Consider the following 22,551-nt stretch of genomic DNA (forward strand, 5'->3'; position numbering starts at 1 on the left):
TATTGACCAAAAACATGATTCGGAGCTGATGCATATAAGGCCAAACTCGCGACGCCGAACACTCCCTACGGTATTTGGACTTGACAACATATACAGGGCTGAGTAACACCCTCGATTACGAGCCCTGAATTTCCAGGTACTTGCATTAGTCTGACATGATGAAATGTCTATAACGCCAGCATCCCTTTCGGCTGTGTTGAGTATCCGGAGGGGTGAATCAACAAGAGATAGTAAAAAAGGTTTACACAGGGTCTTAATCTAAAAAGAAGCCTCTGAGCGGGGTCCTGCTGCACGTCTGCGCCTGTGTCTCTGTTGTGCCGTATTCTGGAAGGGTGTAGCATGATGATCATCTGTAAAAGAGAAAAATGCAGGTGAAAGTCTTCGTGCAAAAAATTGGTTATTTTTAATGGATCATTAAAATGCAATCTAAATAGGGTCAAGCCGAACGGTAGCCCTTTTTACATGCGGGAAGCCCCTAGCACCACCTATGGGGATTTATCCATCGACCCAGTCTCAGGTTTATCTGAGCTATTACAGCTAGTGGTGCGCCGGACTCGTCTAACCGTGTCCGCGGTCTTGACAACCGATCATTTCTTCTGGTTGGAGAGGCCGTTTAGTGATTGGCTGCTAGAGCCACCACATATTCCTCCATACGTGAGGAACGCTCTGTGTTTCCGCTAAGTATGATGATGCCACGTGGACCGGGCATCTTAAGCTTAAGATAAGTGTAATGCGGCACTGCATAAAAATGAGCAAAGGTCGTTCTTCCGAGTAGTGCATGGTGGCCGCTTCGGAATGGAGCAATGTCGAAGGTTAATTCTTCGCTTCGGAAGTTGTCGGGAGATCCGAATACAACCTCTAGTACTAGAGAGCCCGTGCAGCGGGCCTCTGGGCCTGGTATTACTCCTTTAAAGGTAGTATTGCTTTGGTTGATTCTTGTCGGGTCTATCCCCTTTTTGCGGACGGTGTCCTGATATATCAGATTAAGACTACTGCTGCCATCCATAAGGACTCGGGTGAGATGGTATCCGTCAATTATTGGGTTTAGCACCAAGGCAGCCGATCCTTAGTGCCGAATACTAGTCGGGTGATCCCTGCGATCAAAAGTGATCGAGCAGGCCGACCAAGGGTTGAACTTGGGGATGACGGGCTCCACGGCGTATACGTCTCGGGGTGCATGCTAGCGCCTCCTCGTCGGTATGTGGGTTGCGTAAATCATGTTCACTATTTTGACCTATGGTGGGAATTTTTTATGTCCCCCAGTGTTCGGCTAGCGAGGCTCATCCTCGTCTTCGCTTGGTGTTTCCCTCCCCTTGTGTTCGGTGTTTAGCTTGCCGGCCTGCTTGAAGACCAAGCATTCACTGTTGGTGTGATTTGCAGGTTTGTCGGAGGTGCCATGAATCTGACATAATCTGTCTAGAATCTTGTTTAGGTTGGATGGTCCATCTCTGCTGCCTTTAAATGGCTTTTTCCGTTGATCGGGTTGAGAGCCCCTGAATCCGGCGTTTACCGCCGTGTTGTCTGGGCTGTCTTCGTTGTTTCGATGCTTGCTTTTATTGCGTGGCGGTTTCCCGTTGCCATCCCTGACTTCGGATGTGCCTGGGTTGCTGGTGCCGCTACAGGCCAGCCAACTGTCTTCGCCCGCGCAAAAGCGGGTCATAAGGCTTGCTAGGGTTGTCATTGTCCTCAGTTTTTCTTGGCTGAGGTGTCTAGCGAGCCATTCGTCCCGGACACTATGCTTGAAAGCCGCTAAGGCTTTGGCATCCGGGCAGTCGACAATTTGATTCTTCTTCGTGAGAAATCTGTTCCAAAGCTTTCGGGCTGACTCTCCGGGCTGTTGAATTATGTGACTTAAATCGTCTGCGTCCGGAGGTCAGACATAGGTCCCTTGAAAATTGGCCCTAAAAGCATCCTCAAGCTCTTCCCAGCTTCCAATTGAGTTTTCGGGGAGGCTTTTCAGCCAGTGCCGAGCTGGTCCTTTCAACTTGAGGGGCAGGTATTTGATGGCGTGGAGATCATCTCCGTGAGCCATGTGGATGTGAAGGATAAAGTCCTCAATCCAGACCCCCAGGGTCTGTCATTTTGTCATATGCCTCTATGTTCACGGGTTTGAATCCCTCTGGAAATTGATGGTCCAGCACCTCATCAGTGAAGCATAGGGGGTGCGCAGCACCCCTGTATTTGGATGTGTCATGGCATTCTTCGGACGGTTGTAGCGTTTGGTTTTAGTTCCGAGCTGTTATTCGGCTAGTATAGTCGTTTGGGCAGCCTTGATTCTATGCTGGAGCGCGCTTCCTAGATCCGTAGATGGACCTGGCCATACCGGCTTTTTTGTGCAGGTCTTCACGTAAATCGTGCGCTGACTTGTGTGCGACGTTGTTAGCCGCCCTGTCGCGACCACGGGGTGGTCAATCCGGCTGATCGGCCATTTTATTTTTCGGATGAATGGGCTCTAAAGCCTCGTCATTGAATTCAGGCAGCAGCTTGCGCTTTGGATAGTTCTTTGTGTGGCGACTGCCGCCGTACTTTTCTTCAGTGTCAAGCACTTTGTTCCATCTGCTGTTAACCGTATTCTGCGCGGCCTTAAGCCTTTGCTTCTGCTTCTTCAGGCTCCTCACGGTGGCGATAAGCCTTCTATGGAGGTTCTCTTGTTCCAAGTGTCTTTCCAGGATGATGTGTGCATCGTCGTCCGGACTGTTCTCCTCTCTGGAGACAGGTTGATGAGCTTTACCCTCGATGTCCCCGTGATCGGACAGCGGCTCTGTATTATGTTCGCCGTCCGCCGGCTCATCCTGCTCCATCGCTGGGTCCATGTGGTCGTCGTTTCCTTTGGAGTCGGTCGGGGTATTATCGTTGTTTTTGCTGAGGCGGGATTTGGAGCGGCACCTACGTCGTCGCTTTGGTTGCTTCTCGAGGGGACTATCCTTCGCTGGGGAATGAATTTCTTCGTCGTCCGCTTCCCACTCGAGCCGAACATAGTTCGGTCAAGGGTCTCCTAACAAGGAGAGAGACCACAATGAATTTAGCACGTCGCCCAAGGGCAAGTGCTGAAAGATATCCGTGGAGGTAAACTCCATGATTGGTGCCCAATCAGATTCGATAGGCACGGACGCAGGCGGTTCGGAGCCTGTGGCCGAGGACGAATCCAAGGGTCCGGCAACACAGGTCTCATAGGAGGTGAAGTCAGTATTCGGCTCTATCGCCGCTGAGTGTGCGACCTCCATGGCGGGGTCCATCCACCCGTCCTCGAATGGCACGGTCTGCGCCGAATTGAGGGCCGGAGTAGCCACAGGTGTGATCTCCCTAACACCGTCCGCTGGCAGAGCAAAGTCATGCTCATCGTGACTGTGCGGCGCACCTGACATCGGCTCGAATCCGTCGAAGATCAAGTCTCCGCGGATGTCAGCAGTATAGTTCAAGCTTCCAAACCTGACCTGATGGCTAGGGGCATAGCTCTCGTTCTGCTCTAGATGGCCAAGCAAGTTGGCCCGCAGTACGAAGTCACTGAATACGAAGATCTGTCCGGGGAGAAAAACCTCACCCTGGATCGCATCGTTGTCGATGATCGAAGGAGCCATCAAGCGTTTACGTAATGGCACAGTGGAACTCTCAATGAAAGCACCAATGTCGGTGTCAAAACCGGCGGATCTCGGGTAGGGGGTCCCGAACTGTGCATCTAAGGTGGATGGTAACAGGAGGCGGGGGACACAATGTTTACCCAGGTTCGGGCCCACTCGATGGAGGTAATACCCTACTTCCTGCTTAATTGATCTTGATGATATGAGTATTACAAGAGTTGATCTACCACGAGATAGTAGAGGCTAAACCCTAGAAGCTAGCCTATGATTATGATTGTTCTTGTCCTATGAACTAAACCCTCCAGTTTATATAGACACCGGAGGGGGCTAGGGTTACACAGAGTCGGTTACAAGGGAGGTGATCTACATATCCGAATTGCCAAGCTTGCCTTCCACGCAAAGGAGAGTCCCACTCGGACACGGGACGAAGTCTTTAATCCGGTATCTTCATAGTCCAACAATCAGGCCAAAGTATATAGTCCGGCTATCTGAGGACCCCCTAATCCAGGACTCCCTCAGGGGGGCAATCCTACTACAAGTAGGATTCGCCCCCCCCCTTTCCTATTCCAACAAGGAGGAGGGGGAAGGTGAGGCAGGAGAGAAGGAAACATGGGCCGGCCCCCTAGTCCAATTCGGTTTGGGCTAGGGGCGGCGCGCCCTGGCTTGGCCTGTCTCCTCTCTTCCACCAATAGGCCCAATAAACCCTCGGGGGGTTCCGGTAACCCCCCTGGTACTCCGGAAAATACCCGATACACCTCAGAACAGTTCCGGTGTCCTAATATAGTCTTCCAATATATCAATCTTTATGTCTTGACCATTTCGAGACACCTCGTCATGTTCGTGATCTCATCCCGGACTCTGAACTACCTTCAGTACATCAAAACACATAAACTCATAATATCGATCGTCATCGAACGTTAAGCGTGTGGACCCTACGGGTTTGAGAACTATGTAGACATGATCGAGACTCATCTCTGATAACCAATAGCGGAACCTGGATGCTCATATTGGCTCCCACATATTCTACTAAGATCTTTATCGGTCAAACCGCATAACAACATACATTGTTCCCTTTGTCATCGATATGTTACTTGCCCGAGATTCGATCGTCGGTATCATCATACCTAGTTCAATATCGTTACTGGCAAGTCTATTTACTCGTTTCATAATGCATCATCCTGTAACTAACTCATTAGTTACATTGTTGGCAAGGCTTATAGTGATGTGCATTACTGAGAGGGCCCAGAGATACCTCTCCGACAATCGGAGTGACAAATCTTAATCTTGATCTATGCCAACTCAACAACACCATCGGTGACACCTGTAGATCATCTTTATAATCACCCAGTTACGTTGTGACGTTTGATAGCACACTAAGTGTTCCTCCGGTATTCAAGAGTTGCATAATCTCATAGTCATAGGAACATGTATAAGTCATGAGGAAAGCAATAGCAATAAACTAAACAATCATAGTGCTAAGCTAACGGATGGGTCATGTCAATCACATCATTCACTAATGATGTGATCCCGTTCATCAAATGACAACTCATGTCCATGGCTAGGAAACTTAACCATCTTTGATTAACCAGCTAGTTAAGTAGAGGCATACTAGTGACACTCTGTTTGTCTATGTATTCACGCATGTAATAAGTTTTCGGTTAATACAATTCTAGCATGAATAATAAACATTTATCATGATATAAGGAAATATAAATAACAACTTTATTATTGCCTCTAGGTCATATTTCCTTCAGTCTCCTACTTGCACTAGAGTCAATAATCTAGATTACATAGTAATGATTCTAAGACCCATGGAGTCTTGGTGCTGATCATGTTTTTCTCGTGAGAGTGGCTTAGTCAACGGGTCTGCAACATTTAGATCCATATGTATCTTGCAAATCTCTATGTCCCCCTCCTTGACTTGATCGCGGATGGAATTGAAGCATCTCTTGATGTGCTTGGTTCTCTTGTGAAATCTGGATTCCTTTGCCAAGGCAATTGCACCAGTATTGTCACAAAAGATTTTCATTGGACCCGATGCACTAGGTATTACACCTAGATCGGCTATGAACTCCTTCATCCAGACTCCTTCATTTGCTGCTTCTGAAGCAGCTATGTATTCCACTTCACACGTTGATCCCGCCACGACGCTCTGCTAAGAACTGCACCAACTGACAGCTCCACCATTTAATAAAAATACATATCCGATTTGTGACTTAGAGTCATCCGGATCAGTGTCAAAGCTTGCATCGACATAACCGTTTATGACGAGCTCTTTGTCACCTCCATAAACGAGAAACATATCCTTAGTCCTTTTCAGGCATTTTAGGATGTTCTTGACCGCTGTCTAGTGATCCACTCCTAGATTACTTTGTTACTTCCCTGCTAAACTAATAGCAAGGCACACATCAGGTCTGGTACACAACATTGCATACATGATAGAACCTATGGCTGAGGCATAGGGAATGACTTTCATTTTCTCTCTATCTTCTGCAGTGGTCGGGCATTGAGTCTGACCGAACTTCACACCTTGTAACACATGCAAGAACCCTTTCTTTGACTGGTCCATTTTGAACTTCTTCAAAACTTTATCAAGGTATGTGCTTTGTGAAAGTCCAATTAAGCATCTTGATCTATCTCTATAGATCTTGATGCCTAATATATAAGCAGCTCCACCGAGGTCTTTCATTGAAAATTCTTATTCAAGTATCCTTTTATGCTATTCAGAAATTCAGTATCATTTCCGATCAACAATATGTCATGCACATATAATATCAGAAATGCTACGGAGCTCCCACTCACTTTCTTGTAAATACAGGCTTCTCCAAAAGTTTGTATAAAACCATATGCTTTGATCACACTATCAAAACGTATATTCCAACTCCAAGATGCTTGCACCAGTCCATAAATGGATCGCTGGAGCTTACACACTTTGTTAGCACCTTTTGAATCGACAAAACCATCCGGTTGCATCATATACAACTCTTCTTTCAGATATCCATTAAAGAATGCAGTTTTGACATCCATTTGCTAATCATAAAATGTGGCAATTGCTAACATGATTCAGACGGACTTAAGCATTGCTACGGGTGAGAAGGTCTCATCATAGTCAACTCCTTGAACTTGTCGAAAACATTTTGCAACAAGTCGAGCTTTGTAGATAGTAACATTACCGCCAGCGTCAATCTTCTTCTTGAAGATCCATTTATTCTCTACGGCTTGCCGATCACCGGGCAAGTCAACCAAAGTCCACACTTTGTTCTCATATAAGGATCCCATCTCAGATTTCATGGCCTCAATCCATTTCGCGGAATCTGGGCTCATCATCGCTTCCTCATAGTCTGTAGGTTCATCATGGTCAAGCAACATGACTTCCAAAACAGGATTACCGTACCACTGTGGTGCGGATCTTACTCTGGTTGACCTACGAGGTTTGGTAGTAACTTGATCAGAAGTTCCATGATCATCATCATTAGCTTCCTCAGTAATTGGTGTAGGAATCACTGGAACTGATTTATGTGATGAACTACTTTCCAATAAGGGAGAGGGTACATTTACCTCATCAAGTTCTACTTTCCTCCCACTCACTTCTTTCGAGAGAAACTCCTTCTCTAGAAAGGATCCATTCTTAGCAACAACTATCTTGCCTTCGGATCTGTGATAGAAGGTGTACCCAACAGTCTCCTTTGAGTATCCTATGAAGACACATTTCTCTGATTTAGGTTCGAGCTTATCAGGTTGAAGCTTTTTCACATAAGCATCGCAACCCCAAACTTTAAGAAACGACAACTTGGGTTTCTTGCCAAATCACGGTTCATATGGTGTCATATCAACGGATTTTGATGGTGCCCTATTTAACATGAATGTAGCCGTCTCTAAAGCATAACCCCAAAACGATAGCGGTAAATCAGTAAGAGACATCATAGATCGCACCATATCTAATAAAGTGCGGTTATGACATTTGGACACACCATTACGCTGTGGTGTTCCAGGTGGCGTGAGCTGCGAAACTATTCCGCATTGTTTGAAATGAAGACCAAACTCATAACTCAAATATTCACCTCCATGATCAGATCGTAGAAACTTAATTTTCTTGTTATGATGATTTTCCACTTTACTCTGAAATTCTTTGAACTTTTCAAATGTTTCAGAGACTTATGTTTCATCAAGTAGTTATACCCATATCTGCTCAAATCATCTATGAAGGTCAGAAAATAACGATACCCGCCATGAGCATCAACACTCATCGGACCGCATACATCAGTATGTGTTATTTCCAATAAGTCTGTTGCTCATTCCATTGTTCCGGAGAACGGAGTCTTAGTCATCTTGCCCATGAGGCATGGTTCGCAAGCATCAAGTGATTCATAATCAAGTGATTCCAAAAGCCCATCAGCATGGAGTTTCTGCATGCGCTTTACACCAATATCACCTAAACGGCAGTGCCACCAATAAGTTGCACTATCATAATTAAACTTATATCTTTTGGCTTCAATACTATGAATATGTGTATCACTACTATCGACATTTAATAAAAATATACCACTCATCAAGGGTGCATGACCATAAAATATATTACTCATATAAATAGAACAACCATTATTCTCTGATTTAAATGAATAACCGCCTCGCATCAAACAAGATCCAGATATAATGTTCATGCTTAACGCTGGCACCAAATAACAATTATTCAGGTCTAATACTAATCCCAAAGGTAGATGTAGAGGTAGCATGCCGACCGCGATCACATCAACTTTGAAACCATTTCCCACGCGCATCGTCACCTCGTCCTTAGCCAATCTTCACTTAATTCGTAGCCCATGTTTCGAGTTGCAAATATTAGCAACATAACTAGTATCAAATACACATGCGCTACTATGAGCATTAGTAAGGTAGCCATCAATAACATGTATATCAAATATACCTTTCACTTTGCCATCCTTCTTATCCACCAAATACTTGGGGCAGTTCCGCTTCCAGTGACCAGTCCCTTTGCAGTAGAAGCACTCAGTCTTAGGCTTAGGTCCAGACTTGGGCTTCTTCACTTGAGCAGCAACTTGCTTGCTATTCTTCTTAAAGTTCCCCTTCTTCCCTTTGCCCTTTTCTTGAAACTAGTGGTCTTGTTGACCATCAACACTCGATGCTCCTTCTTGATTTCTACCTCCGCAGCTTTTAGCATCGCGAACAGCTCGGGAATTGTCTTATCCATCCCTTGCATATTATAGTTCATCATGAAGCTTTTGTAGCTTGGTGGCAGTGATTGAAGAACTCTGTCAATGACACTATCATCAGGAAGATTAACTCCCAGTTAAGTCAAGTGGTTGTGGTACCCAGACATTCTGAGTATATGTTCACTAACAGAACTATTCTCCTCTATCTTGCGGTTGTAGAACTTATTGGAGACTTCATATCTCTCAATCCGGGCATTTGCTTGAACTATTAACTTCAACTCCTAGAACATCTCATATGCTCCATGACGTTCAAAATGACATTGAAGTCCCAGTTCTAAGCCATAAAGCATGGCACACTGAACTATCGAGTAGTCATCAACACGCGTCTGCCAGGCATTCACAATGTCTGCAATTGCTGGTGCGGGTGGTACACCTAGCGGTGCTTCCAGGATGTAATTCTTCTGTGCGGCAATGAGGATAATCCTCAAGTTAAGGACCCAGTCCGTGTAGTGGCTACCATCATCTTTTAACTCGGCTTTCTCTAGGAATGCATTAAAATTCAACAGAATAGTAGCACGAGCCATTTATCTACAACAACATAGATATGCAAAATACTATCAGGTACTAAGTTCATGATGAATTAAAGTTCAATTAATCATATTACTTAAGAACTCACACTTAGATAGACATCTCTCTAATCATCTAAGTGATCATGTGATCCATATCAACTAAACCATGTCCGATCATCACGTGAGATGGAGTAGTTTTCAATGGTGAACATCACTATGTTGATCATATCTACTATATGATTCACGCTCGACCTTTCGGTCTCAGTGTTCCGAGGCCATATCTGCATATGCTAGGCTCTTCAAGTTTAACCCGAGTATTCTGCATGTGCAAAACTGGCTTGTACTCGTTGTATGTGAACCTAGAGCTTATCACACCCGATCATCACATGGTGTCTCGGCACGATGAACTATAGCAACGGTGCATACTTAGGGAGAACACTTGTACCTTGAAATTTAGTGAGAGATCATCTTATAATTCTACCTTCGTACTAAGCAAAGTAAGATGCATAAAGGATAAACATCACATGCAATCAAAATAAATGATATGATATGGCCATCATCATCTTGTGCCTTTGATCTCCATCTCCAAAGCACTATCATGATCACCATCGTCACCGGCTTGACACCTTGATCTCCATCGTAGCATCGTTGTCATCTCGCCAACTATTGCTTCTATGACTATCGCTACCGCACAGTGATAAAGTAAAGCAATTACATGGTGATTGCATTTCATACAATAAAGCGACAACCATATGGCTCCTGTCAGTTGCCGATAACTCTATTACAAAACATGATCATCTCATACAACAATTTATATAATCACGTCTTGACCATATCACGTCACAACATGCCCTGCAAAAATAAGTTAGACATCCTCTACTTTCTTGTTGCAAGTTTTACGTGGCTGCTACAGGCTTAGCAAGAACCGTTCTTACCTACGCATCAAAAACCACAACGATTTTTCATCAAGTGTGATGTTTTACCTTCAACAAGGACCGGGCATAGTCACACTCGATTCAACTAAAGATGGAGAAACAGACACCCACTAGCCACCTATGTGCGAAGCACGTCGGTAGAACCAGTCCCATGAACACGGTCATGTAATGTCGGTTTGGGCCGCTTCATCCAACAATACCGCCGAGTCAAAGTATGACATGCTGGTAAGCAGTATGACTATTATCGCCCACAACTCTTTGTGTTCTACTCGTGCATATAACATCTACCCATAGACCTGGCTCTGATACCACTGTTGGGGAACGTAGTATTTCAGAAAAATTCCTACGATCATGCAAGATCTATCTAGGAGATGCATAGCAACAAGAGGGGAGAGTGTGTCAATGTACCCTCGTAGACCGAAGGCGGAAGCGTTAAGTAACGCGGTTGATGTAGTCGAACGTCTTCACGATTCAACCGATCAAGTACCGAAGCACGGCACCTCCGTGATCTGCACATGTACAGCTCAGTGATGTCCCTCGAACTCTTGATTCAGCTGAGGCCGAGGGAGAGTTTCGTCAGCACGACAGCGTGGCGACAGTGATGATGAAGTTACCAGCACAGGGCTTCGCCTAAGCACTGCAATGATATGACCGAGGTGTGTTTCTGTGGAGGGGGGCACCGCACACGGCTAAGAGAAACTTTGGAGTGCCTTTGGGGTGCCCCCTCCCATGTATACAAAGGGGAGGGAGGAGGAGGCCAGCTAGGGGGAGGAGGCGCGCCATGGGGGGGGGGGGCAATCCTACTCCAAGTAGGATTCGCCCCCCCCTTTCCTATTCCAACAAGGAGAAGGGGGAAGGTGAGGGAGGAGAGAAGGAAAGGGGGGCCGGCCCCCCTAGTCCAGTTCGGTTTGGGCTAGGGGGTGTGTGCCCTGCCTTGGTCTGCCTCCTCTGTTCCACCAATAGGCCCATGAGGCCCAATAACCCCCCAGGGGGTTCCGGTAACCCCCCGGTACTCCGGAAAATACCCGATACACCTCGGAACTGTTCCGATGTCTGAATATAGTCTTCCAATATATCAACCTTTATGTCTCGACCATTTCGAGACTCCTCGTCATGTCTGTGATCTCATCCGGGACTCTAAACTACCTTCGGTACATCAAAACACATAAACTCATAATACCGATCATCATCGAACGCTAAGCGTGCGGACCCTACTGGTTCGAGAACTATGTAGACATGATCGAGACTCATCTCCGGTCAATAACCAATAGCGCAACCTAGATGCTCATATTGGCTCCCGCATATTCTATGAAGATCTTTATCGGTCAAACCGCATACAACATACATTGTTCCCTTTGTCATCGGTATGTTACTTGCCCAAGATTCGATCATCGATATCATCATACCTAGTTCAATCTTGTTGCTGGAAAGTATTTTTACTCGTTCCGTAATGCATCATCCCGTAACTAACTCATTATTTACATTGCTTGCAAGGCTTATAGTGATGTGCACTACCGAGAGGGCCAAGAGATACCTCTTCGACAATCGGAGTGACAAATCCTAATCTTGATCTATGCCAACTCAACAAACACCATTGGAGACACCTGTAGAGCATCTTTATAATCACCCAGTTATGTTGTGACGTTTGATACCACACTAAGTGTTCCTCCGGTATTCGGGAGTTGCATAATCTCATAGTCATAGGAACATGTATAAGTCATGAAGAAAGCAATAGCAATAAACTAAACGATCATAGTGCTAAGCTAACAGATGGGTCATGTCAATCACATCATTCTCTAATGATGTGATCCCGTTCATCAAATGACAACTCATGTCCATGGCTAGGAAACTTAACCATCTTTGATTAATGAGCTAGTTAAGTAGAGGCATACTAGTGACACTCTGTTTGTCTATGTATTCACACATGTACTAAGTTTCTGGTTAATACAATTCTAGCATGAATAATAAACATTTATCATGATATAAGGAAATATAAATAACAACTTTATTGTTGCCTCTAGGGCATATTTCCTTCGATCTGATACGAAGTCCTCAAGATTGGCATTCTGTGCATACGCATCAAATTCATCCTTGAAGCCTGCCTGAACCATAAATTCATCTGACAGGCATTCGCAAGGCCACACTTGAGCTTCCCTTGGTGGTTCAAGGTCCAACTCATGTATCGCGAACCTCAGTGCTTGCTTCCTCGAAGAACCACCTTGGTACATTCTCCTAGACATTTTTCTTCCTCTGAAAAATTTCTGAAATTTTAGTGACTCAAAATAAAAGTTAACCAAACCCAACAATATTGATAGCAACTACTCTTACAAGTGTCTAGAGGCTAAATCATGCATCAAAACTACTTTGGAGCATATAAATTTGACATGCAAGCTCAAGAACAGGGTCACCATAGCAGCAAAAATTTGCAATAAACAAAGCACTAGAACAAAAACTAATTGGACCATTGGATGAGTCACATACCAAAGAACAATCCCCCATAGCAGTTTTGTGAATGGAGCTTTGAGCAAGGAGATCGAAAATGGCAGCAAAATGAGCTAGAGCATGGGTTTGAGCTACGGGATGATTTTTTCTGGAGGAAGACGAAGTGGATGGGTGTTGGAATAAGTGGAGGGAACCCACGTGGGACCCACAAGACAGGAGGGCATGCCCTCCACCCTTGTGGACAGGTGGTGGGTCCCCTGGTGTGTTCTCAGTGCCAGAAATTCACAAATATTCTATAAAAAATCATACTAAATTTTCAGGGCATGTGGAGAACTTTTATTTTCGGGACATTTTTTATTGCATGGATAATTCAGAAAATAGATAGAAAATACTATCTCTGCTTTATTTATTCTAAATAATAGAAAGTAAAAGGTGGGTACAGAAAGTTGTGCCTTCTAAATTCATCCATCTCATGCCCATCAAATGGAATCCATTAACAAGGTTGATCAAGTCTTATGAACAAACTTCTTCTGAATAACATGAAATCAGAGAACCTTCTAATAACACTAGGTTTCCTCAACGGGGATATGCATGTCCCCAACAATAAGAATATCATATTTCTTTTTGACAGTGGGAAGAGGGAATTCAAAACCTCCAATAGTAGTAGTTGAAAATTTTCCAACAGAATTGACACTATGATCTTGAGGTTGTTTCTTCAGAAAGTGTACCGTATGCTCATTACCATTAACATGAAAAGTGACATTGCCTTTGTTGCAATCAATAAAAGCGCATGCGGTATTTAAAAAAGGTCTACCAAGGATGACCGACATACTTTCATCCTCAGGAATATCAAGAATAACAAAGTATGTTAAGATAGTAACTTTTGCAACCACAACAGACACATCCTCACAAATACCGATGGGTATAGCAGTTGATTTATCAGCCATTTGCAAAGAAATTTCAGTTGGTATCAACTTATTCAATTCAAGTATACGATATAAAGAGAAAGGCATAACAATAACACCGGCTCCAAGATCACATAAAGCAGTTTTAACATAGTTTCTTTTAATGGAGCATGGTATAGTTGGTACTCCTGGATCTCCATGTTTCTTTGGTATTCCACCCTTAAAAGTATAATTAGCAAGCATGGTGGAAATTTCAGCTTCCCGTATCTTTCTTTTATTAGTGACAATATCTTTCATATACTTAGCATAAGGAGGCATTTTAAGCATAGCAATCAAACACATACGCAAAAAGATAGGTCTAATCATTTCAGCAAAGCGCTCAAAATCCTCATCATCCTTTTTCTTGGATGGCTTAGGATGAAAGGGCATGGGTTTCTGAACCCATGGTTCTCTTTCTCTACCATGTTTCCTAGCAACGAAGTCTCTCTTATCATAATGTTGATTCTTTGATTGTGGGTTATCAAGATCAACAGCAGGTTCAATCTCTACATCATTATCATTACTAGGTTGAGCATCAACATGAACATCATCATTAATATTATCACTAGGTTCATGTTCATTACCAGATTGTGTCTCAGCATCAGAAACAAAAATATCATTGGGATTCTCACGTGTGTCTATAGCAGGTTCACTAGCATGCAAAGTCCTATTAGTTTTCTTTTTCTTTTTCTTAGGACTAGGTGCATCAATATTAACTCTCTGAGAATCTTGCTCAATTCTCTTAGGATGGCCTTCAGGATACAAATGTTCCTGGGTCATCTTACCACCTCTAGTCATAACCCTAACAGCATTATCATTATTCTTACTATTCAACTCATTAAGCAAACCATCATGTGCCTTAAGTACTTGTTCTACTTGAGTTGTAACCATAGAAGCATGTTTACTAATAAGCTTAAGATCAATAATAGTTCTACTCATATAATCACCTAAGTGGTCAAGCATGTAAGCATTACGTTTCAATTGTCTACTAACATAATCATTGAAGTTTTCTTGTTTAACAATAAAATTATCAAACTCATCCAAGCATTAACTAGCAGGCTTATTATGAGGAATATCACCTTCATCAAATCTATGGAGAGATTTCACCTCTACTACATGTGTCGGGTTATCAAGACCATGTATTTCTTCAATAGGCGGTAAATTCTTAACATCTTCATCTTTAATACCTTTTTCTTTCATATATTTCTTTGCCTCTTGCATATCTTCAGGACTGAGAAATAGAATACCCCTTTTCTTCGGAGTTGGCTTAGGAGTTGGTTCAGGAAGTGTCCAATCATTATCATTACTCAATATATTATTCAATAGCAATTCAGCTTGCTCAATAGTTCGTTCCCTGAAAACACAACCAGCACAACTATCCAGGTGGTCTCTGGAAGCATCAGTTAGTCCATTATAAAAGATATCAAGTATTTCATTTTTCTTGAGAGGATGATCAGGCAAAGCATTAGGTAATTGGAGAAGCCTCCCCCAAGCTTGTGGGAGACTCTCTTCTTCAATTTGCACAAAGTTAAATATTTCCCGTAAGGCAGCTTGTTTCTTATGAGCAGGGAAATATTTTTCAAAGAAGTAGTAAATCATATCCTGAGGACTATGCACACAACCAGGAGCAAGAGAATTAAACCATAACTTAGCATCACCCTTTAATGAGAACGGAAAAAATTTAAGAATATAGTAATAGCGAATTTTTCCTCATGAGAATATAGGGTGGCTATATCATTCAATTTAGTAAGATGTGACACAACAGTTTTAGATTCATAACCATAGAAAGGATCAGATTCTACCGAAGTAATTAACTTAGGATCGACAGGAAACTCATAATCATTATCAGTAACAAAGATAGGTGAAGTAGCAAACATAGGGTCATATTGCATTCTAGCATTCAAAGACTTTTCTTTCAGCTTAGCTAACAGTTTCTTAAGATCATCCCTATCATTACAAGCAAGAAAGCCTCTAGCAGTTTCCTCATCCATAATATAACCCTCAGCTACAACAGGAAATTCATATCTAGGGGGAGAATCATAATCTTCAGTTTCAATAATATCACCAGTTTCAGTAATTTCATTCTCTCTAACCCTAGCAAGTTGTTCATCAAGAAATTCACCTAGTGGCACAGTATTATCAAGCAGAGAAGTGGTATCATCATAAGCATCATGCATAGCATAAGTGGCATCATCAATAACAATGTGACATATCAGAATCAATAGCACGTGTAGGTGTCACAAGTTTACTTAAACGGAAGGTGAATCAAGTGCAGAGCTAGATGGTAGTTCCTTACCTCCCCTCGTAGTTGAGGAAAAAAAATCTTGGTTCTTTGATCTTTCAAAATCCTCATAGTGATCAGCAGATATAAATCCCAAGTGAATCAGAGAATAGAGTTATGTTCCCCGGCAACGGCGCCAGAAAAAGGTCTTGATAACCCACAAGTATAGGGGGTCGCAACAGTTTTCGAGGGTAGAGTATTCAACCCAAATTTATTGATTTGACACAAGGGGAGCCAAAGAATATTCTCAAGTATTAGCAGATGAGTTGTCAATTCAACCACACCTGAAAGACTTAATATCTGCAGAAAAGTTTTTAGTAGCAAAGTAGTATGGAAGTAACGGTAACAGTGGCAAAAGTAATAGTAGCAGTTTCATAGCAATCGTAACAGAGAAAACGGAGAAGTAACTTAGCAAAGATCAACATGAAACCAGCTCGTAGGCAATGGATCAATGATGGATAATTATGTCGGATGGCATTCATCATGCAACATTCATAACCTAGGGTGACACGGAACTAGCTCCAATTCATCAATATAATGTAGGCATGTATTTCGTATATAGTCATACGTGCTTATGGAAAAGAACTTGCATGACATCTTTTGTCCTACCCTCCCGTGGCAGCGGGGTCCTATTGGAAACTAAGGGATATTAAGGCCTCCTTTTAATAGAGTATTGTACCAAAGCATTAGCACTTAGTGAATACATGAACTCCTCAAACTACAGTCATCATCGGGAAGTGTCCTGACTATTGTCACTCTGGGGTTGCCAAATCATAACACGAAGTAGGTGACTATAACTTGCAAGATAGGATCAAGAACACAAATATATTCATGAAAACATAGTAGGTTCAGATCTGAAATCATGGCACTCGGGCCCTAGTGGCAAGCATTAGGCATAGCAAAGTCATAGAAACATCAATCTTAGAACATAGTGGATACTAGGGATCAAACCCTAACAAAACTAACTCGATTACATAATAAATCTCATCCAACCCATCACCGTTCAGCAAGCCTACGATGGAATTAATCACGCACGGTGATGAGCATCATGAAATTGGTGATGGAGGAAGGTTGGTGATGATGATGGCGATGATTTCCCCTATCCGGAGCCCCGAACGGACTCCAGATCTGGCCTCCCAATGAAGAATATGGGGTGACAGCGGCTCCATATCGTAAAACGCGATGAATCCTTCTCTCTGATTTTTTCTCCCTGAACATGAATATATGGAGTTGAAGTTGAGGTCGGTGGAGCCTCGTGGGACCCACAAGACCAGAGGGCGTAGCCCAGGGTGGTGGGCGTGCCCTCCACCCTTGTGGACAGGGTGTGGGTCCCCTCTGGTTGATTCTTTCGCTAATATTTTTATTTATTCCAAAAATAATCTCCATGGAGTTTCGGGTCATTCTGAGAACTTTTATTTCTGCACAAAAATAACACCATGGCAACTCTGCCGAAAACAGCATCAGTCCGGGTTAGTTCCATTCAAATCACGCAAATTAGAGTCCAATACAAGGGCAAAAGAGTTTTGAATAGTAGATATGATGGAGATGTATCGCAGGTCTATGTTTATCTTTTTCATCGGGTTTAGCAATTCTAGCAGCTTCAACACAGAAGTAGATAACATGCCCATCAATATTTTCTACCAAGAGATCTTTAACCGTAGCAACACTAGGTTCTACTTTAATTTGTTCAGCAGGTTTAGGTGCTCTAATATTGCTTTTGCGAACCACAGTTGAAACCTTAGCATGTTCCTTCCTAACAGGGAAGGGTGGTTTTTCAATATAAGCAGTAGGAACAACTGGGTCAACATTATAAATAATAGTTTCCTCTTTAGCTATGACTGGTTCTTTAATTTCTTCTTTAATAGGTGGGTGATATTTAAACCACTTCTCCTTAGGGAGATCAACATAAGTAGCAAATGATTCACAAAAGGAGGCTACCATCTCAGAATCAAGTCCATATTTAGTGCTAAACTTTTGAAAAGCATTGGTATTCATAAAAGATTTAACACAATTAAATTCAATCTTGATATTTGACTCTTTACCTTCATCGAGTTCCAAATCTTCATAGTTGTGTTTAATTCTTTCTAAAAGATCCCACTTGAATTCAATAGTCTTCTTCATAAAAGAACCAGTACAAGAAGTATCGAGCATGGATTGATCATCACGAGAAAGCCCATTATAAAAATTCTGAATAATAATTTCTCTTTAAAGCTCATGGTTGGGGCATGAATATAACATTGACTTAAGCCTCCCCCAAGCTAAAGCGATACTTTCTCCTTCATGAGGCAAAAAATTATATATATAATTCCGATCACGATGAACTAGATGCATAGGATAATATTTTTTGGTGAAATTCCAATTTCAATCGAGTCCAATTCCAAGATCCAATATCATCGCATAGCCTATACCATGCCAATGCTTTTCCCTTCAAAGATAAAGGGAAAACCTTCTTCTTAGCTTCATATCCGGGCAAACCTACAAGCTTAAATAATCCACAAATTTCATCCACATATATAAAGTGCATGTCAGGATGCTCAGTTCCATCTCCTGCATAAGGATTAGCTAGCAGTTGTTGTATCATACCCGAAGGAATTTCATAACCAATATTTGCAGTAGGTGCAGTACATTGAGGGACAAGTAATTGTGGTTTTGGTTAAGGTGAGGATACCTTGAACAAACCCCTCAAAGGATGATTCTCCATAGTAACAAGTGACAATAAATTTCAGCATGTAGTAATAATTTTTCCTTACCAATTTCCACTTACCAAGAGCGCTTCACTCGCCGGCAACGGTGCCAGAAAAGAGCCTTGATGACCCACAAGTATAGGGGATCAATCGTAGTCCTTTTGATAAGTAAGAGTGCCAAACCCAACGAGGAGCAGAAGGAAATGACAAGTGGTTTTCAGCAAGGTGCACTACAAAAAAATCACTTCCGTGATGAAACGTGTTGGTCATAGTAGGTCACGTTTTTTGTCATGCATGTACATCCATGATGATTTTATGACAGAATCAAGATAGTCATACCTGTGCTGTCGTATAAGTGTTCCATGACAATGCCAAAATTATCATCACAGAAGTGTCCACTTCCATGACGATAAATGGCGCGTCATGGAAGTGCTTTCATCAAGGGTAACCCACACGTGGCATCCACCGTAATGGGTCGCCGTTAAACTATTGGGTTCTGATTTAGATCTGATAGCCCATTAACAACCCGGACCAATGGGGATGTTCCACGTGTAAAATCATCATTGGTTGGAGGAAACACGTGTCGGCTCCTCGGTGGGCCAGATGTCGTCTGTCCAATTGAGGAGACGTGCCTATGATATGTCGACACATGGCAGGGCCCAACAGAGGCCCATATAGGTTAAAAAGGCGGCCCAGTCAAAGGCCCATAGTATTTACTCAGGTACTAGTGGGACAACCCACTAACGGCCTGTTAAACATGGCCCATTTACGGCCCGAAGCCAGATTTGACCTGTTAATTGTTCGCCGAATATTTGGGCCCAATTATGGCCCAGTGACATTTCGTCCTGTTAGAGGCCCAACGTAGACATGGGCCCATTTCAGCCCGGTGTGTCTTTTGGCCCGGGAATTGCTTGTGTTGCCCATGGGCCATATATGGTCCGACGCGACATCCGGCCCTCTAACGGCCCGTGATCAAGGTGGCAACAGTTCAGCACACGTGACTTTGGGCCTATTAAAGGCATGCCGTATAATTCGGCCCGTTGATGCCTGTACTAAGCTTTCGGCCTCTTAAAGGCCCATGATATCAGTGGGCCAACTAAGGCCCGAGGACTTCAAGTCAAAGTTGAGTTGTAGAATGCCTTTATGCTAGAACTTGGGACTGAAGAAGTCGAAGTGATTCAGACAGTGAATTCTGTGAGCTTGTCTAACTGCTAGTCTCAAGTAACTTGAACACTACATCAAGACAAGACTTTGGGGTTGTCTCACTATCTTCAAGATGTTTTGCCTTCTTTGCTGCAATATATGTTGGGTTTATCTCACATCCTTCAGCAAACTTGTGCATGCCATCAGGCATATCACCCTGAAACAAACAGAGAGATGACATGTTTTGCACATGTATAAACAAAGATGGTAACTGTGCTCTCAATTCCATCCAATTTTAAATTAGAAAATAAAGAGTAAGTTCAAAATATCAATAACATAATTTGGCGTTGTTCATAATGCAGGGAGCTTCACCACACTACTGGATTACCATGTCAACAAAACAAGCATAGATGAAGGCCCAAGACAATCATTGTATCTATTTTGGTTAATGTGCATGGCATGTTGTTCGTATCATCAACCACGTCAGTAAGATAAAACAGGAGATGAGAAGGTGCAAGCGTGGGCTACTTCACCACACACTGTATTATAGATCCACAAAAACAAGCATACATACACGGAGTATTGAGTAATGTGCATGGTATTAATAAGGAGTTTGGTTTTACAAGTAAAACTTGGAACTTACAGTTGTTGCGAACATGCATTTTGATAGAAACAACAAACTAAACAGTAGTTGACGATAGGGATTATGAGAAAATTAAGCAGCTATTGAGGATAAAGGCTTTAGAAGGACTGACTTACATTAACAGTTAACACTGGCTTTCTAATGCCCTTCTCCATGTCAAGGGAAGGATAACTCAAGAATTTCAGCCCAGAATCTTCTTCATAAGCATTGCATGTACTCTACATTTTGTAGAGAGTAATTATAGATATAATAATACTGGAAGGGATAGAGGGTAATAAAGATAAGATGCAGATTGATGATACATAATCAACTACCAATCCCTGGAAGTACAAGCGTTACAGGACAAAATGTACTGACAAGAGCAATGGGCTACACTTTTGCACTGGCATTGTCTGTGTATTCAACTTTTTGATAAGATTAAATATAGATCTGATATTTTTTAGTAAATGATGGGCGGGTGAGATAAGATGCAGAATGCTACACAATGAACCAATCCCTCTTCCCATAATATAAGAGTGTTTTGAACACTGGTGTACTGTACAGAACGCTCTTATATTATGGGACGAAGGGAGTAGCTATTAATGTAAGTAAAGTGATAGACGACGTTCAGTCCTTACAAGAGGACTGTAGAGCTAAACCTCTTCAAAAGCATTGGGTTGATTCTAAATTTATTTAACAGTCGATACGGATGTTATAATGTCCACCAAATGGAGGATAACGAGGCTAACATGTGCAGTGATGCTATATAATCAATCAGCCATGAAAGTAAGCATGGTCATACAGGACAAGAGGTACTCACAAGAGCAATGCAGTGTGCAGTATAGTTGCGAGATTTTGTGGTCTGTTAAGAATGAATGTTCTTCTGCAAACAGTTTTCGTACAAGTGAGACATTAAGGCACGTGCAGAAATGTAGTTCAAATTGTGATGTGATATCATAGACAGTACCTTACCCAAAGACGAGACCAATGTGTGACAAGATTATTCCAGTCACTGTCTGATAAATATAGCACCGGAGACTTTACGGAAATTTCATTTGGAGGCTTGCCATCGAAGTGCGCTTGCCTTAGGTAAGAACGATACTTCATCAACGAGTGCTTGAAAAGTGTAACCAACCCTTGCTCATCTTGACTATCCAGTTTGGTCCTCGCCTATTTAAAAGAATGAAATCTTGTGTCTTGTGTCAGCAGAAATATATGCAGTAATTACCATGAATAACATTAGTACATTACTTACGCGTAAGTTGCGGAGAAAGATTGGAAATTGTTCTTTGTGTGTGGTATAATCTTTCCATGAAGGAAAGATGCGCACAAAGTTCCTGACAACAATATAAGCTTCATCTTCTAAACTGGGAAGAAGTGGGACAGGAGTCCTATTTTCTACAATTGGGGCTCTCTCTCGTTCGAAAAGGGAATTGGCAATTGGATTTGGTGTACTCTTTGCTGGAATGGGGTTTTTGCATCGTAGAGCTGGTGCTATGTCAACTAGCATCATCATACTGTTTCCTGCGGTTGGGGTCTGCTGAGTTGGGGCATCAGAGATGGCCAGTGTAGTAGGGCTAGAGTCTGCAAGAGTTGTGGTCATGTTTTCTGGGTCTGGTGATATTGAAACTACACTTAATGGGCTATTTGATTTATCAGGTGTCACTACCTTTTCCAAATAATTTGTTCGTGCTCCTCCGTGATCAGCAATCGCCCTCTTCCTTTTGAACATCTGATACACAAGAAAATATTTTGAATGGATAAATATGGTATGATGACAGATGGAATATGTACTGAAAATGGATAGGTAGGGCGTATTCACATACACGATGTGTAAACTAAGCTAATGGTAGTGCAACAAAGTAGAAGCAATGCAAAGCATCAGTTGCAAGATATGTGTGACCAATATAACCTTGGAAAGTTAGAGCAAGCACCTTGATGGGTGAATAAGATAGGGCATCTTCCTCTGACTACTCCACTAGGGAGCTACATTGATTTAGATCTACCTCTAGCTCAGAATCATTGTTAGGATCATATTCTGAGCATGAATCTACAGGTGGAGAACGTTTGCATTGCATTGCATCCAGACTTGATTTCAGTCCCTTAATGCCAAGTTTGGCAGCCATGGCATTGTTCTGATTTATTCTTTTCATGCGCACAAGCTCATAATCATTATGATGTT

This window comes from Triticum aestivum, chromosome 5A (assembly GCF_018294505.1).
Source record: "Triticum aestivum cultivar Chinese Spring chromosome 5A, IWGSC CS RefSeq v2.1, whole genome shotgun sequence".
In the NCBI taxonomy this organism is placed as follows: domain Eukaryota; kingdom Viridiplantae; phylum Streptophyta; class Magnoliopsida; order Poales; family Poaceae; genus Triticum; species Triticum aestivum.